General features: G+C 52.2%; 1 protein-coding gene and 1 long non-coding RNA gene across 3 annotated transcripts in view; one reads left to right on the top strand and one right to left on the bottom strand.

Annotated features, from left to right (window-relative positions):
• Positions 1-15,706, bottom strand: part of CHST13 (carbohydrate sulfotransferase 13) — a 29,563-nt gene extending 13,857 nt beyond the window's left edge. Inside the window, exon 1 of one of the 2 annotated variants that reach the window (XM_079317149.1) lies at positions 15,376-15,706. The gene's annotated coding sequence lies outside the window, so the exon portion shown is untranslated. Of the gene's footprint in view, positions 1-13,214; positions 13,308-15,375 lie in introns of those variants that run through there. The other variant, XM_079317150.1, reaches the window with a different exon arrangement.
• On the top strand, positions 1,695-4,335 carry LOC306807509. Its single transcript, XR_013775737.1, has 2 exons — positions 1,695-3,521; positions 4,013-4,335. It is a non-coding gene; the product is annotated as an uncharacterized lncRNA (long non-coding RNA).
• Positions 15,707-15,907: the final 201 nt, after the last annotated feature.

The following is a 15,907-nucleotide window of genomic DNA, read 5'->3' as shown; positions in this document are numbered from 1 at the left end:
GACCAACATCCTCTGTAGCTCAGGAAATGCCCCTGTGGCCCTTCCCACCATTGCTTCTCTTTTCATGGTGCTTTTCTCCCCAGTTTTGCCTGTTCTGCCTCATGACAATATCCTCTGGCAGGTTCAGCACCAACACAGGTTACAGGTTCCACCTAGCACAGGCCCAAGCAATGTGGTCACAGGCAGACCCACCACTGGCCTTCTCCAGTGTTTTCCTTACTGATGAATAAACCAGTAATGTATAACTCAAGTTATTCCTGCCAGCCTGCCCTTGGCTCTGTGGGCCAAGCCTTGGGAAGGGCTGGCTGCTCTGCTGAGGCAGAGGTGGCAGAGAGTCTGTTGGAGACATTTTGCTAGGGAATAATTCTCCATCAGACCTTCCCCTGCCAGCTCCTCTCCTGTTCCCTACAGCAGTCTGACAACCTGGAGCATCCTGGGGAGAGCAGAACCTTCCCTGTGCTTGCTCCAGAGTATTTTCAGACATTAGAGCAGAGCCAAGGGCCAGGATGGTTGTACCCCTGCAAGGGTCCTGGAGCAGTCCTTCCCAGATAACCCAGCCAGGCTAATGGAGTGTATCAGAAGGGCAGGGCCTTTGTGATTCTGCCTCCCTGAGAAGATCAGCATCCCTGTGCCCTGCTAAGCCATCAAGTGATTCAGTGGCATTCCTCCATCTCACCAGTTGAGCCACAGCCCTCAGGCTTCCTGGCAAGGCACCAGGAAGCTCAGCTGTCCCTCTGAAACCACTGGATGTCTTTCACCAGTGCTGCACCCTCACTCTCAGGCTCAGAAATTGCTTTAAGAAGCTTGGGTTTGGGCCATACAATTATATTTTGAAGCACAGCCAGTGCCTGGATGTTGTCAGCCTGGTTATCCCCATGGCAAAGGGGCTCCATTTGGTGGCTCTGACTTGATGATATTTCATTTAGCAAAAATTAAACCAAGTGACTTGAACTTGGCTGGATCAGACAGAACTGAGTCCTAATGGCAGAGGGATGCTTGAAAGCTTAGCTCAGGTGTTTTTTTCCCAGAGCTGCACATTTTCTCCCATCCCTCCTAGTCCTTTTGCAACAGCCAAACCAAGTAATTAAACCCCCACACCTCCCCTCTTGGAAGCAGAGATACACTGGGAGGAGGTTACCCACAACACAAAGGGAAAAACCACAAGGAAAGCAGCTCAGGGCAAAGCTGAGCAGGGCAAGACAGGACGTGTGCATGAGTAGGTTTGCACAGAGAGCAGCCCATGTACAGAGCTGCAGCAGGGGATGACAAACTTCTCCCCCAGCAGCCCAGATGGGTGAACCCATGCATATGTTTGCATATGGAGAGGGTGGTTTTGCATCTCCACAGGCACTGGGGTCACACAGAAGTGATGTTTTAGCCACAGTGAAGAAGTACCATTTCAGGGTAAGATGAGGGGTAGGGTGCAGAAGAGGGATGAAGGCTGCACAATGGTCCATCATCTTCCTCTTCTCCAGTACCTGACTATAATACATCACATTCCTGCAGAGCCAAATGGAGGAATCCTACCAGATCAATCACACAGACCTTCCTACCCAGAAATCTCCTCTTTTTGCACAAATAAATCTCTTGCTTTCCTGGAAAACTACTTAAGGCCAACTCCAACGTTTCTGCAGCATTTTCAACACAGTTCCTACACAGACACACAGATGTGAAGGTATTGGGGATCCCTGCACATCACCATAACCAGATGTAAATAAAAAAATGTCCAAGATTGCTTCCTTTGAGAAGGAGATAAAAGGAGGTGTCACCCCCTAAAAATAATACCCTTGGTTTCAGCAATCACCCCCTTGCAGCTCCTCCAGAGTGCCAGGGCTGTGTGGCACAACTGGGTTGTGATGGCAGCCAGGCCCCCTGGCACTGACAGCAGCCTTGCTCCAGCCAAGAAACACACTGCAAAGAGGGGATAATGAGTCCCTGCTTTACATGGGACAACTGATGGACTGCACTGCCTTTAACAGGAAAGTCATTCCCTCCTCCAGGGATGTGGCCTGCTGCCTAGAAGGCAGCAATCTATGAACAACAGAGGGACAAGGAGTGTGCTGCCTTCAGGAAATGTTAATGGGGCATGGAAGAGGGTTCTGAGCTATTCTCTGGCAAGTGATGGATGGGAAGAGCCATGCAGAGGGGTGAGCACATGTCCTGCTCTCATTCCAGCCAGACAGGGAACAGCAGGCTGCCAGAAGCAGCAGTGGTTGTGGTGAATGTCTGAGGTGGAAACACACAGCCTCAGGGAACTGAAGTGGGACCAAAAATTCAAGCACACCTGCCTCCACTTGTGCCCAAGATCCCTGATATCTGTGCACAGCCATCTGCAGGCAGCATCCCTGTAAATGGGGATCACAGGAATGGAGTGCCTCTGGCATGCTGCATTGGGGGATGGAGAGGCAGCAGAGCTGCACCACCTCTCTGTCCAATACTGGGGCACTCATCCCACCCACAGAGTGCAAACTACCCACAGCACAGAGCCTCACACAGAAATCTGAGGGCTGACAGCACAGGGACAGCACAGAAGCCCCAGCATATGAAATGCACTCATGTGGTTTCCAGCCTGCAAGAAGCACATGGATGCTCCCTGCTTCCTCAGTCTGGGGTTGCAGTGACCCATGCTCACAACTGTCACCCACCCACGACCATTTCCACACTCAGTGACTCATGCCAGATGCAATGAAACACAGACAGCAAGCACGGGGCAGAGGCCAGCAGCATAAGGTGCCACTGGCATCAAGTGCCACCAGACTTCAGGTTTCTCTGTCTGGATCCAGTTCAAGACAGACACATTGACTTTCATTGGAAAATGCCTCAGCCCAGCCTCTCAAGTGCTGTGGCAACCTTTGTGGGGCAGGCAATGCCCCCATGCCAAGAACAGACACCTCCTGAGTGGGTGCTGTGACAGGCAGCAGCTGGCCTGACCCCTTCCAGACACAGGCTCCTCAGGGCTGTCCCCCTTGCCACCAACTTCTAGTATCTTCTTTTTTAGCTTGAACATGTCCCAGCCATGTTCTTTGCTAGGAGTCACACCTGAAGAGATTCTGACAGGTCACACATGGGGCTGGCACTACAGAAGCATGACAACTAGACCTTATTTCACATCACCACTTCTTCCTCCTCTGAAAGGATTCAGAAACTGGCTCTCCAAGGGGCAATTTCTCCATTCCCACTCCTCAGGATCTCTGTGCCTTTGGCACAGTTCCTGGCTGGAAACAGGAGGCTGGGTGAGATCAGCCCCTGCCACAGCACAGCCTGCGTGTCCCGCTCGGCACCACGTGGGATGTGGGATGGGAGGGAGCGAGGCAGCAGTCCAACCTTCAGAGCTATTTGGGTTCTTCTCCAAACCACTAAAAAAGAGGGATCTCTGCTGAAAGTGCTCCAAAGAAACACAGCAAGCACTGCTGACAGTATAATCTCCACTGTCCTTTTCTATTAATGCTTGTATGGGTTTAGCAGAAACTGGGAAGCTTGGAGCTGACTTTTCACTGTCCAAGGCATGCAAGAACTCCCAGGTGAGCAAAGCCAGCATCACCCTGTGTGCAGCCCCCATCAGCCCCCTTTGGAGGGGCACTTCCCAGCAGGCTGCTGGAGCACTTGCCTGGCAAAAGAGACAATGGATTTGTGTGTGTTTGCTCCTCGTGCCTGGCTGACAAACCCAGCCCACAGAGGTTCACATTAGCAGTGCACACTCAGCACTCTCTGCTAACACAGCTGAGGAATGATCCAGCACTGAGGGGTTTGCAGCCAGCTCTGCCTCTCTGCCTTCCATCTGCTGCACACAAAGCTCAGGCAGCAGCCAGAGGTGGCTGCGAGCTTTGAGGGGGTGTCATCAGATGGATGGGGGTTTTTTTAAGCTGCTACAAAAAGAACATTAAACTCCTGACGTGAGATGGGGTCAGAACATCCTGCACTAGTTTATGTGCATGTCACACACATTGGGTGGGAAAATAATTGTCTTTCTAACTTTTTTTTTTATTTTTTTATTTTTTTTTTTCCCTAACAGAAGGCTGCTCAGCTTTTAACTAGCTGGAAGAGACCTCTGAAATCTGAAATCCCTGGTCTGTCCAGGCTTCAGCCAAATGCCTACTGTTTAGGGAGTTCTGGCTATACCCAAGCCAGTGCAGGGACTGTCTGCCACTGGCTCCAGAAGTGACTGTGATTCAATGATTTGTCTTCTGGACATACTTCAAAACCACTGGTGCATTACTTTTGATGTTTAAGATCCTGGAAGATTTACTTAGGAAGAAGTTATTGCCATTGCTATTAGGAAGATATTAAAATTGCATGAAGAAGCTCCTTGTTTTCTATAAAACTTCATGAAAGTTCTTTTCTCTTTTGGTTTCCGCTTTCTTGCACTGCTTATTTTGCCTTTACGTTTCTAAAGATAATTTTTCTTCATTTCTCACTGATGACACCTCTTGGACTATCACAGTGCCACCAGCCACCTCCAGGCTCAGGGGCTGGCACAGCTGGGCCCTGTCTGTGTGCTCCCTCCTCCCCAGAGGTGGGGATGGCTCAGGCTCTGTTTTTCAAAGAAAGCCTTCTTATTCCTATTTAGTCAAGTTGAGTCAAGGATCAGCCAGGGAAACTCTAATCAAGTGATGGAAAATGGTGACAGTTATAGGATTAGCCCACAATAAATCATGCAGAAATTGAAAGAAGGAATCCAGCTGCTTCAAGGAGCTTGCCAAATGCCCCAGCATCGTCTGTGGGGATCATACTAGGAACAGAGCCAACGGCAGCTGGTCTGGACACTCTGCCCCATTTAGTGCATGGGTTCTTCCTAAACCTTCGTGTCTCCTCCACAGCAGGAGGCTCTGGTCACCTGGTACCAGCCTGAGGCAGATGCCAGGAAGGTTTAATAGAAAGATCACAGGCATTTTAGCTGGAGGGATGTATTTCACTGGGGCAGTGTCCCTAGATCTCTACTGTCACAAGGACTGCAATTAAGATCTTTATAGGAAACAGAAAATTAACAATATCCAGCAGGAACATGGCCTCTGTGAGCAAATAAAGTATTTGTGTGTAAGTACCATGCAATCTTCTGTTTCCAAATGGTTAATTCCCCCCATAAGCCAAGCTAGAAGCTTTCCAAGAGCAATTTCTCTTCCCCATTACGCCTGTCGTTCTCCTGGCCCCAGTTGGCTGCTTGCATTTATAATACAAGCCTGAACTGCCAGCATTTCCATTCCTTGTCAATAAACTCCTCCTTTGCAGCCTGCTGCCCAAAGGAACTGCAGAAGAGCTTGCACCAGCAGTGCCAGGGCAGGGATCCTTGCTGGGATGGACAGGGGCTGATTTACCCTGGGCAGGGCTGCACCAGAGATCCACCTCACCCTGAAACCTGCTTGTGTGGTGCCCACAGCCCTGCAGGCCCCCATCTCTGGGCAGGCTCAGGCAGCCCACAGCTGCTCACACAGCACCAAGCACGGAGCTGCCAAGCCAAGAGACCATCTGCATCAGCCTGCTGCCTCCTGCTCAGCTGCTGAGGCCAGGGGACCAGGCTGGGCTTGCTCAGAACCTGCCTGCACTCAGGTCTGCTTTGGGCAGCTGCTGTTCCTGCCCTCTGCACACAGGCCACCTGCACAGGTACAACAAAGAGGAGCCTCACTAATGTCAGATGGCTCTTGCCATCTTGCCAGCTGAATGTGTTTCAAGCCATCTTCTCAGCTCTGTGCATCTGGGATTGATGAAAGCCTCAACGAGCTGATCTGAGAAAAAGTGCACGCTCAGCAAACTCTTCCCAGGGCAGCACCTTGCACGCAGCCATCCCTCCCTGGCTTTGCTTCATGGCTCACATCCCTCTGCTCCCAGCACAGGCAGCTCAGGGGCTGTGTCCTGCTTTTCTAAATGACATTGAGGAGACTCTCTGTCATAAGATACACAACAAGAGGCTTTAGAAAGAGTAGAAGAGATGCATGAGCTCACAGAGGAGGAGAGGAATGAATTCCAGCCTGCTGGAGTCTAGTGAGAACCATCTCTGAGAACCATCTCAGCACATACAGTCCTACCACGTGGCCTCTCATGCCTACTTCTGCTGCATTTAGCAATGACCATTGCCTGAAGCCACCAAAGAGCCCCATCTACCCAGCCAGATGTTCACAGAGGACACAAACACCTCCAGTGTCATTGCAGTGCTAGCTGCTTGTCTGGTGGCTTTGGATTCAACCCTTCCTGAGAGTGGCTGTTGGCTCTGGGGACATCCCTTTTCACAGGGAGAGAGCAAGATCTGATGGGGGCATCAGGAAGAAGGGAACTGGGAGGCTACAGCACCCAGCAGCATCTGTGGGGTACTGATGCAAAACTCCACCAGCATCAATTCAGCCTTGTTTGGGTCTCACAGTGCCTGTGTCTGCTGATCCTATTAAGCTAAAGGGAAATCAAACTCCATGATACTGCCAGGAGTAAACTTGGAAGAGACCCAGCTGTGAATATGCTGCTCCTGCACCCCTGCCAAAAGGAAGGGCCTGGCTCTGTAGATATGTGCAGGACTGAACTCGCTGCCTTCTGCCATGGGGAAATCTGCCTGTGCAGAGACACTCCCGTGGCAGGCAGAGCCACACTCTCACAGGGCACACAGCACAAATGGGGCTGGGGAGCTGCTGGGGAGCTTCTGACCTCCAGTTAGATTGTGCTGATTTCTCAGGTCCCTGCTTTGAAGAAAGCCCTCTAGAATAGGCAAGACAGCCCTACAGACACCCACACTCACAGCTCCAAACAAACACCACCTTTGAACCTTATGTTGACATTACCCATCCTCCTGTGAGGTCAGTGAAGCAACATCTGGCCAGAGAGCAGGCTTGGGGTGGGTTCCACATCAGCAGTGAGGCTGCAAACTCGTAGGGAGAGAGAGCACTGCAAGGGATGGCTCAAACCTGCTGCTGCTTCCTGCCTGGAAGAGCTGGGAAAGCAGCCAGGAGATGGAGGGCTATAAATCAAGTGACTTTTACGTGGAGAAGGAAAAGCTGTGAGCACCTTGTGACTGAGGCCAGGACTCATGGGCTCAGCATCCCTCCATATCACGGGTGACAAGCTGATGGGAAGTGACCTTTGGACCTTGTGCACTGCTGTGAAGATCCAAAACATTTAATGGCACAAGTACCATGGGTAGGGCTGCCAGCACCTGCCCATCTGCCATGCCCAGGCTAGAGGCTTCCTCATCTGTCACTCGAGCCACTGCAGAGGCAGCAACACCTTCAGAGACACTCTTTGGGGGGAAAACAGCTTCAAGCCCAATTGGATGCTGCTCTTAGGGAGTCTATAAAAATCAAGTCCAATTGTGAAAAAGCTGGGTCTCACCAGAGTCAGGTGCTTTTCAGCCCAGCAGGTCTCAGCTATGCTCAGCACAGCTTGTGTACCCAGCCATGTAACACTCACCCAAGCACACCATCACACACAAACCCAGGGCACTGTGGTTTGCAGCCTCTCACAGCTGCAAAACAGCTCCAGCATGTGACATCAGCCCAAGGGTGCAGTGATAGGGATGCAGCACTGCTGGGAGCCCTGGACACCTTTGCCATTCACTGCTCCAATGGGTCAGGCATCACTGGTAAGGTGGAGGGGAGGTGGGGATACCAACAGACAGGGAGGCAACCAGGACTCCAAAGAGCCAGGCCAGGGCTGTCCTCAGGGCTGGGGAAGGCTGGTGCTTGGAGAGCCCTGCTGTAGGTCAGGAAGCTCTTGTCACAGCACAGGGAAGGACCTGAGGTGACACGGGACAGCATGTTCAGCTGGGACAGAAAAATCATCAGACACGGAATCCACACACACTCACACCCTCAAAACCAGGTTCTCAACCATTTTCAACACTGAGGTGATTCTCCTCTCAGCACAGAGCTGCCACAGGATGTGGGTTATGTGGCCAGGCTTTCCTGCACTGCTAGACAGTGATGAGCCACCTCAGCTGAGGATGCAGCTGCTGAACCCAAGGGTGATGGAGCTGCTACAGTCCTAATCAGAGAGGAGAAACCCTGCTTTCTTCTCCCAAGAAAGACCAACTCCAAACCCTTCCCAGCCAAATTCCCATCAGCCTGCCTGCCCATAAATTTACAACTATTTATTTAGTCAAAGTTCATCAAGATATTAAAAGCTCAGAGGCACTATGGGGAAAACAGGAGCAGGCAGAGCAGCCAGCCTGTTCCTCCAACAGGTTGCAGGAATTCCCTACTGGCTGGTTCAAGGCTGGACAACTCCATGCCCTGAAGCTAAATGTGCTCAGTGCCATGCCAGCAAGCCAAAGGGAGTGGACTCATGCAAGGATCTCTGAGGCAAGGATCACCAAGTCTAAAAACAAAATTGAGGCAGATCTTTGCTTCTGAGACTTCCAAAGGTGGGAGGTGGGAAAGGTTACAAGGCAGGGACCTTCAAAAAGCCTGCAGACCCCAGACATCCCAGTAAGGGCTGCTGCAAAGGGTCTGGGAAAAAATGAAACTTGCTCAATAGCGCTCAAAAGAAATGCTGGGAGAGCTCAGCTTCCCTCCCACTTGCCCTGTCCCTGTCCACCAGAAGCCAGCATAAAGAAAAACTGGCATAGACAGAATAAATCACAACATCCAGCCATGAAGCAAGGATCCCAACATCTGGAAATGAGCATCAGGGATGGGGAACAACATCATAGGGCAGCCACATATACAGGGGGCATTTAGCAATATCTCCCACCATCCAGCCTTGCTGGGAGGATTCTACTGCCAAGGGGAGAGTTCCACTTGAAGAAGGGAAAAATGATCTATGTGAATGAGTGGGGAAATTGCAGAGAGCTTGTGGTTGAACACAGACCTGTCCCACAGCTGCAGATGCAGAGACAGGGTGTCCCAGTTGACAGCACTGCAAGCTCTGCAGGTACAGGTGTGTATGGGAGAGAGCAAACTGGACCAAACTGGGCAGCAGAGCCTGGGAATGTGGGGTTCAACTCCCCATTGACATCAGTCACTCCCCTCCACCCATGATGAATTTTACTGGGGGAAAAAAGTACCTCCAGCTCCTAGGGTAGGAAATAGGTTGTCTCTGTTTTCACTCTCAGTGCAAGCTGTGCCATGCAGGCAGGACCAAGGCACAGTGGTGTTAAACCCAGGCCTTTTGGGTCACCAGAATTACTCAGTGAGATGTTTCCCTCTTGGCAGACTGCTTGAGGTCCTTAATGTCTTTGGACAAGAAAAGCTTAGGGCCTTCACCCAGCTGTGCCTCAAAGGCTCAAAGTGAAACATCTCCCCTTGGCTCCTCAGAAGTATTTGGGGAGCTAAGCTTTTCCTTGGGTACTCAGCTCCAAGGGTAGTACTGGGAGTTAACTGCCTAATGCCTTTGTACTTTCTTGGCTTCTGATAGAGTCCTGGGAAAGACAGCTGTGTTTGCACTGGAATGGAGATGGAGGGATTGTCATGCTCTCCATTCTGATGCTTGCAGAAATCAAGGATCAAGAAATAAACCCAGCACATAAGAAATCCCAACACCCTCAGGAGAGCCCTGCACACTGCACAAACCCTCATCTCCCAGCCTCGGACCTCACCTACCTGCACCAACACAGGCAAAACTCCTACTGGTGCTGTTTTTGAGGAGTTCTTATTGCAGGTGCATGGTGCTGCCAGAGAGGAACAGCCAGGCTGAAATGCCAGAGGAATGCAGGGCCAGGAGAGGCTGGACCCAGCCAGCAGAGCCACCAGGACACGAATTTCTCCTGCAGGGACAGAGTTAACTCCGGATGTGCTAAGCCCACCCCTTTCCCCTCTGAAACCTCTTGCATGGATCAGAGATTCTCAGGAAACCGTACAAAGCCAAGAAGGACTACAGAAAGCATTCCTCATGAAAAGCCTGGCCCTCAGGAGCAGATGGGCTTCATTACTGCCCTGCTCTCAGCAGGGTGGATTTATCTACCCCGATGTGCCACGGAATGGAGGCTTCACATCTTTTCCAAACACAGCAGATCTGAGAGCTCCCAGCCTCTGTGTGCCAACACTTTGGCTGACAAATGCTGCTGTACTTGGAGCACTGGCCCTCAAAAGGAGGAGGCTGCACCCTGGGAAGGGAAGGGAAGGGAAGGGAAGGGAAGGGAAGGGAAGGGAAGGGAAGGGAAGGGAAGGGAAGGGAAGGGAAGGGAAGGGAAGGGAAGGGAAGGGAAGGGAAGGGAAGGGAAGGGAAGGGAAGGGAAGGGAAGGGAAGGGAAGGGAAGGGAAGGGAAAAATCAACACCATCGGAGGGTGGGTTATATTTGTGATCCCTGCCTGTGCTTGCAGCCTTAGCCAGGGTAAAAGCAGCATCTCCCTCCTTATCTGGAAGGCTGAGGACATGTGTCAGCCAGCTGCAGGCATGACCCAGGCTCAGCATTCGCTGGCCAAACCGTGCGCACGTCCCAAGGCAGCGGCTGAATTTCAGCCTCCAAATACCTTCAAACAATAGGGAGGAACTGAGGCCTGAAATAGGCTCTTTCCTGTTCTGGGAAAGAAACAAAACAAAACAAAACAAAACCTGGTTTTCAAAGGTCTGCTAATATTCAAGTGTGTATTTATCTCCATTCATGCCAGGTCTAGGTGCAGTTGTAGGTTCAGGGATTAAAGGTCTGTGGGTCAAATCACTTATCAACTCTACAATCTCCCTAATAATTTGTATCTCCCTGAAGGAACCTATCTTTAGGCACAGAGATGGAGCTGAGATTAATAAATTCAGAACAATAAGAAGCAGGAGTTTCTCCAAGATCTGCTAGCTCTGAGGGGTGTTGGCTGGGCAACTGAAGCCACCTGAGGACTGGCAGAGAGTGGTGGCAGTGGTGTCTTCCACATGCTCCTTGGCACATCAGAGGGCTAAGGAACACACAAAGATGGTGAGGCAGTTCCCTACCTGTTATATCTGCTACATGTGGCTTCTGGCATTGCTGCTCATCCTCCTGTAACACCCCAACCCTTCTCTCTCAGGCTGGAGAATGGGTTGGAGAAGGCTTTGCTCTATCAGAGCCCAGAGCAGATCCAGCTGGTTGATACAGGAGCAGATAAGGATGGAGAGAGGGCTCTTGCTGTCTTCTCTCTTGGAAAGCTTTCTGTAATACTATCACAACCCTGGCACTTCTGGTGTCTCTCATTGTGAAAGAGTCAGACCAAAGGTTGAGTATTCTCACCTGCAAAGCCCTGTGAGATCCAACAGCTGGTTGTGAAACAACATGGGAAGTGCAGAAGCCAGCACTGAGCAAGTGCTGCTAAAAAGACCTATGAAACAACAGCTGGATGCTGCAAATGGACAGAACCAGAACAGAAATAAAGGAGCACTTTGAGACTGAGAGCTTTTCTTTCTTATTGGAGAAAATCTGCTGCTCTCCAGATTTCAATGCATCTCTTTGGGGCAACTACTCACAGGTGCCCCAAAGACAAACCACTGTGGGGTGGCCCCACAGCACAGCCCTGCAGAAATCTCACACCAGATGAACACAGGGCCTTAGATCCTGCCACTCACCTCCCTCTACCTCATTCATATGTTCCTGCTTCCCTCTCTTCCACATCCAGAGCCATCCTGCCTCCCCCATTGTTGCTAAAATCAGTGTGGTCTCCCTGAGAACAGCAGTGACCAAAGCTCTGATGCAGACAAGGAATGGCAGCTTCCAGTATCTCCTGCTGTGCCAGCCTAGACATGCTGCCAGCAGAGTGAGATGAAATAGCAGCCTGGAGCCCTGCAGTGTGTTCTCCCCTCAGTGCAGGGAATGTACAGTGCACAATCAGCACAGCTGACGAGCAGCAGAGAACATCAGCTCAGATGGATGGATGGTGATCATGCAGACAGGACCTCCTGGATGGCTGGGGGTGCCACCAGTACAGCCAAGGATTCCTGGTGGCCCCCACTGCCCCCTGAGCCCATCTGGGATGGTGTGAGGTTTTCCTGGGAGCTGAGTGCACTTGCCCATGCCACCAGTGCAGGAGGTGTTGAAGGGTGACTGCTCCAGGTGAAGCCCACAGCTGCGCACTGTGGTGTGGTGTGGAGGGTCCAGTGTGCCCAGCACCACCTCCACACCTTCCTGCAATGCAGACATCCTGCCCTTGGCCATGTGTCTGTCAGCCTGGAGCAGGGCAGCTGGTGGCCAACAGGACACACAGGTCAGCACTGGGTTAAAGTGAGCAGGGGACAGTCCATGGCACAGCTCCAGCCCAGGGCCAGGGGAAAGCTCAGCCTCCAGCCCCTGTGTCTGCTCACTGCTACAGCCAGCAGGAACAAGGGCAACAAAAAACCACCAGGGCCACCAAGTCAGGGCACACTCAAGCACACAACCCAGCTCCCTGTGGAGCACCAAGACTGTCCCACCCCTCTGGCAAACACACCCAGCCCGTTCCTGCCTCCAGGAGGTACAACAGGGAATTCTGCCCCTGACTTCAGCACAATCTAATTCAGCCCACCACCAAAATAACCAATGCAGTGGCACTGAGGAGCAGAGTTATTTCAGCACAGGCTGGTGTGTGGGTGTTCCTGAGGCAGAACAAGAAAGCCTTATTCCAGCACAGCCATGGAGTTCAGCACAGACCACTCCAGTGCCTGGATGGAGCTGCCAGTGGGCAATGCAAACAGAGCAGTTCATTCCTGCTCCCTGAGCTGAGTGAGCCCTCAGCACTCTCAAGCTTAAAGGTCTCTGGTTATATCATCTTTCTTCCCATTCCTTGTCCTGGTCACAGAAAGGTTTGGTCTCTATGTGCCATTAGCAAGGATTAATTCAGCATGTTCCATGTAATGAACTGTGGGTGGCCCAGGAAAGGCAACCTGCTCAATCCTGCTAACGATGGAGAAAGGATCTGACTGCTCCTGGGGGAAACTCATAGCATTGCTTCTTTTTTTTTTTCAAGCATTATTCTTCATTATTAGAGAAAAACCGAATGACACCAGACAACTAAAACTCCAAATAACCCCCAGGCAGCCATCACTTTAAAGATGACATTTCCATTTGCAAATTGTTTACCTATTATTGTAACTTGTAACTTCTAAAATTCAAGTAATTGGCCTCAGTTTGTTTTCCTTTGGGATAAAAAATGAAGCAATCTTTAGCTTGCTTCTTTCCTGTATATGGTAATGACCTTGCCTCTGCTTGTGTGAGTTTCTCACTGATCTGAAGAGGAAAGGAAAAACTGTAAACAGAAAAATAATAAGGGAAAGAAATGGCACAAAAATGAAGGCTGGGCCCAGGGAGAAAACTGTGGCTAGAAAATAATCTGATGTTAGAGAACATGAATATTTCTTTAACTTACCTCTTTCCTGGATCTAAAGGGGTAAATCTGCAGAGGGCATTCACAGTCTCACAAATGCATGACAAACATTACTTGGTTACAGCAGCTGGAGATCTCTGTCTCAAACCTATCACCATCTGTGGGAACTTTCAAAAATCACACTTGCCCCACGTGAAAGAATAGATTTGCAGGGCATGGCATTTTTCAAAGCCTCAGCTGGCCAGCACTTCTCAAGGTAGCATTCCAGACCCAAATTCCCTCCAGCACCTTGTGAGACACCAGCACCATTACCATCACCTGGTTTGCTCTGACCTCACAGGAACTCTGTGTGAAACTGGGTTGAGATCAGGTAAGCCATCAAAGTCAGCTAAGCACAGAAAGTTCTGCTGACTCAGAGCAACAGAATCTCTTTTTTGAAAACCTGAGCTCTGTAAAGAGACATGTTTTCCAGTCAGATGCTAGAAAGCATATCCAGTGTAAAACAGTCATCTCTTCATTAGCACCCCTGGAGATTAAAGCTGATTCAGTGCTGCACTTTTACCGAGCAGTCCCAACACTAAAATAAGATGCATAAATCATTTCCTTAAGAAAAGAAAAAGTTACTGAGGAATACAGTACTGATTATGGTCTTCTGGGATTTCTGAATTCATCTGACAAGCTTCACATGCTTGTCTAGAAAGAACAAATACTCACTGAAACTCAACTCCTTCTCAATCTTACTCAGACAACAAGTTATGCCTTTCTTATTTTTAGGAAAAAAACACATTAAAGTGATGGAGCAGCCTTTATAAAAGGAAAATCCCATTTCATTTAGTCTACACTGATAAAGTTCCATTAACGTTTCAGTCAAATCAGTCTTCTGGATTTTAAGATGTAACTCTAAAGGCCCCATTGATGGATTGCTGCTGTACTCAGAAAATATTAGTACATTGTTAAAACGGCAGGAATTACCCAATAACGTCTCTTAGAAAAGAGGAACTGATTTCCCCAAAGGAGCACAAAAAGGCAGGGAAATAAATTATCCCCCAGTACAAAACGGTTCAGATTTTAGTTCAGAATTGTTTCCCAACTTCAAAGAAATTTCTAAGAGTACACACTAGAGAAGTCCCTTGAGCCATTCAAACAGACTCCCAGGAATTCTTCCAGGAATTCCGCGGGTGTAAATGGGCACTTGCGGGTCAGAGCAGCTCCGCTGTCCCGTCCGACCCCGGCACAGGCTGGGCAGGGCTGAGCACAGCTCCAGGATCACAGAGCGGCTTCGTGCCCCGGGGGGACACCGAGCGGGACAGGGGGAGACAGGGTCTGCATGAATGAGAAATGGGGACACCGAGCGGGACAGGGAGCGACAGGGTCTGCATGAATGAGACATGGGGACACCGAGCGGGACAGGGGGAGACAGGGTCTGCATGAATGAGACATGGGGACACCGAGCGGGACAGGGAGAGAAGGGGTCTGCATGAATGAGAAATGGGGACACCGAGCGGGACAGGGAGAGACAGGGTCTGCATGAATGAGACATGGGGACACCGAGCGGGACAGGGAGAGAAGGGGTCTGCATGAATGAGAAATGGGGACACCGAGCGGGACAGGGGGAGACAGGGTCTGCATGAATGAGAAATGGGGACACCGAGCGGGACAGGGTGAGACAGGGTCTGCATGAATGAGAAATGGGGACACCGAGCGGGACAGGGTGAGACAGGGTCTGCATGAATGAGAAATGGGGACACCGAGCGGGACAGGGGGAGACGGGGTCTGCATGAATGAGACATGGGGACACCGAGCGGGACAGGGGGAGACAGGGTCTGCAGAAACGAGAAATGGGGACACCGAGCGGGACAGCGACAGAGAGAAGGGTCTGTGGAAAGCAGACACCGAACAGGACAGTGGCAGAGAGGTGTCTGTAGAAAGCAGGCACCGAACAGGACAGTGGCAGAGAGGTGTCTGTAGAAAGCAGACTCGGGTGTCAGCGGACCGGCGGCTCCGGGACAGCAGCGCCGCTCGCACCGCGGGCGAGCTCAGCGGAGAACTTCAATGGGCTCAGCCGAGCGATGTGCGAGCTCGCCGGCGGAACCACGCTCAGCTCTCCGGGACCGCCCGACACCCCAGCGGCTCCGGGAGCGAGGAAAGGGCTGCCCGCCCGCCACCGCGACCGCCGGGGCACCCTCCGAGAGCGCGGACCCACCTGGGCTGAGGCTGCTCTGGAAGTAGAAGGAGGACGAGCAGCAGCGAGCCGAGGCCGGCGGCCAGCGCCAGGCGCGGTGCCCGGCTCCGCCGCATCCTCGGCCGCGGCTGGCGGCGCAGCGCAGCGCCCGCGGCCCCGGCCCGGCCCCAGCCCGGCCCCGGCCCGGCCCCGGCCCGCCGAGCCCCGCCGAGCCCCGCCGAGCCCCGCGGGCGCCGCCGCCCCGCCCGCAGGAAGTGACACGGGGCGGCTCAGCCGCCGCCACGGGAACTTGGCCCCCCGAGAGCCCCGCGGCGCCGGCTGCGCTCGGCACGGCCAGCGCGGGCCGGGGAGGCTCCTGCCCGGGGCCGGGGATGGCTCCTGCCCGGGGCCAGGGAACGCTCCTGCCCGGGGCCGGGGAACGCTCCTGCCCGGGGCCGGGGAACGCTCCTGCCCGGGGCCGGGGAACGCTCCTGCCCGGGGCTGGGGAACGCTCCTGCCCGGGGCCGGGGAACGCTCCTGCCCGGGGCCGGGGAACGCTCCTGCCCGGGGCCGG

This window comes from Erithacus rubecula (genome assembly GCF_903797595.1).
Source record: "Erithacus rubecula genome assembly, chromosome: 13".
Taxonomy (NCBI): domain Eukaryota; kingdom Metazoa; phylum Chordata; class Aves; order Passeriformes; family Muscicapidae; genus Erithacus; species Erithacus rubecula.
The sequence above is the reverse complement of the archived record's forward strand: the minus strand, read 5'-3'. Positions and strand labels throughout refer to the sequence as shown.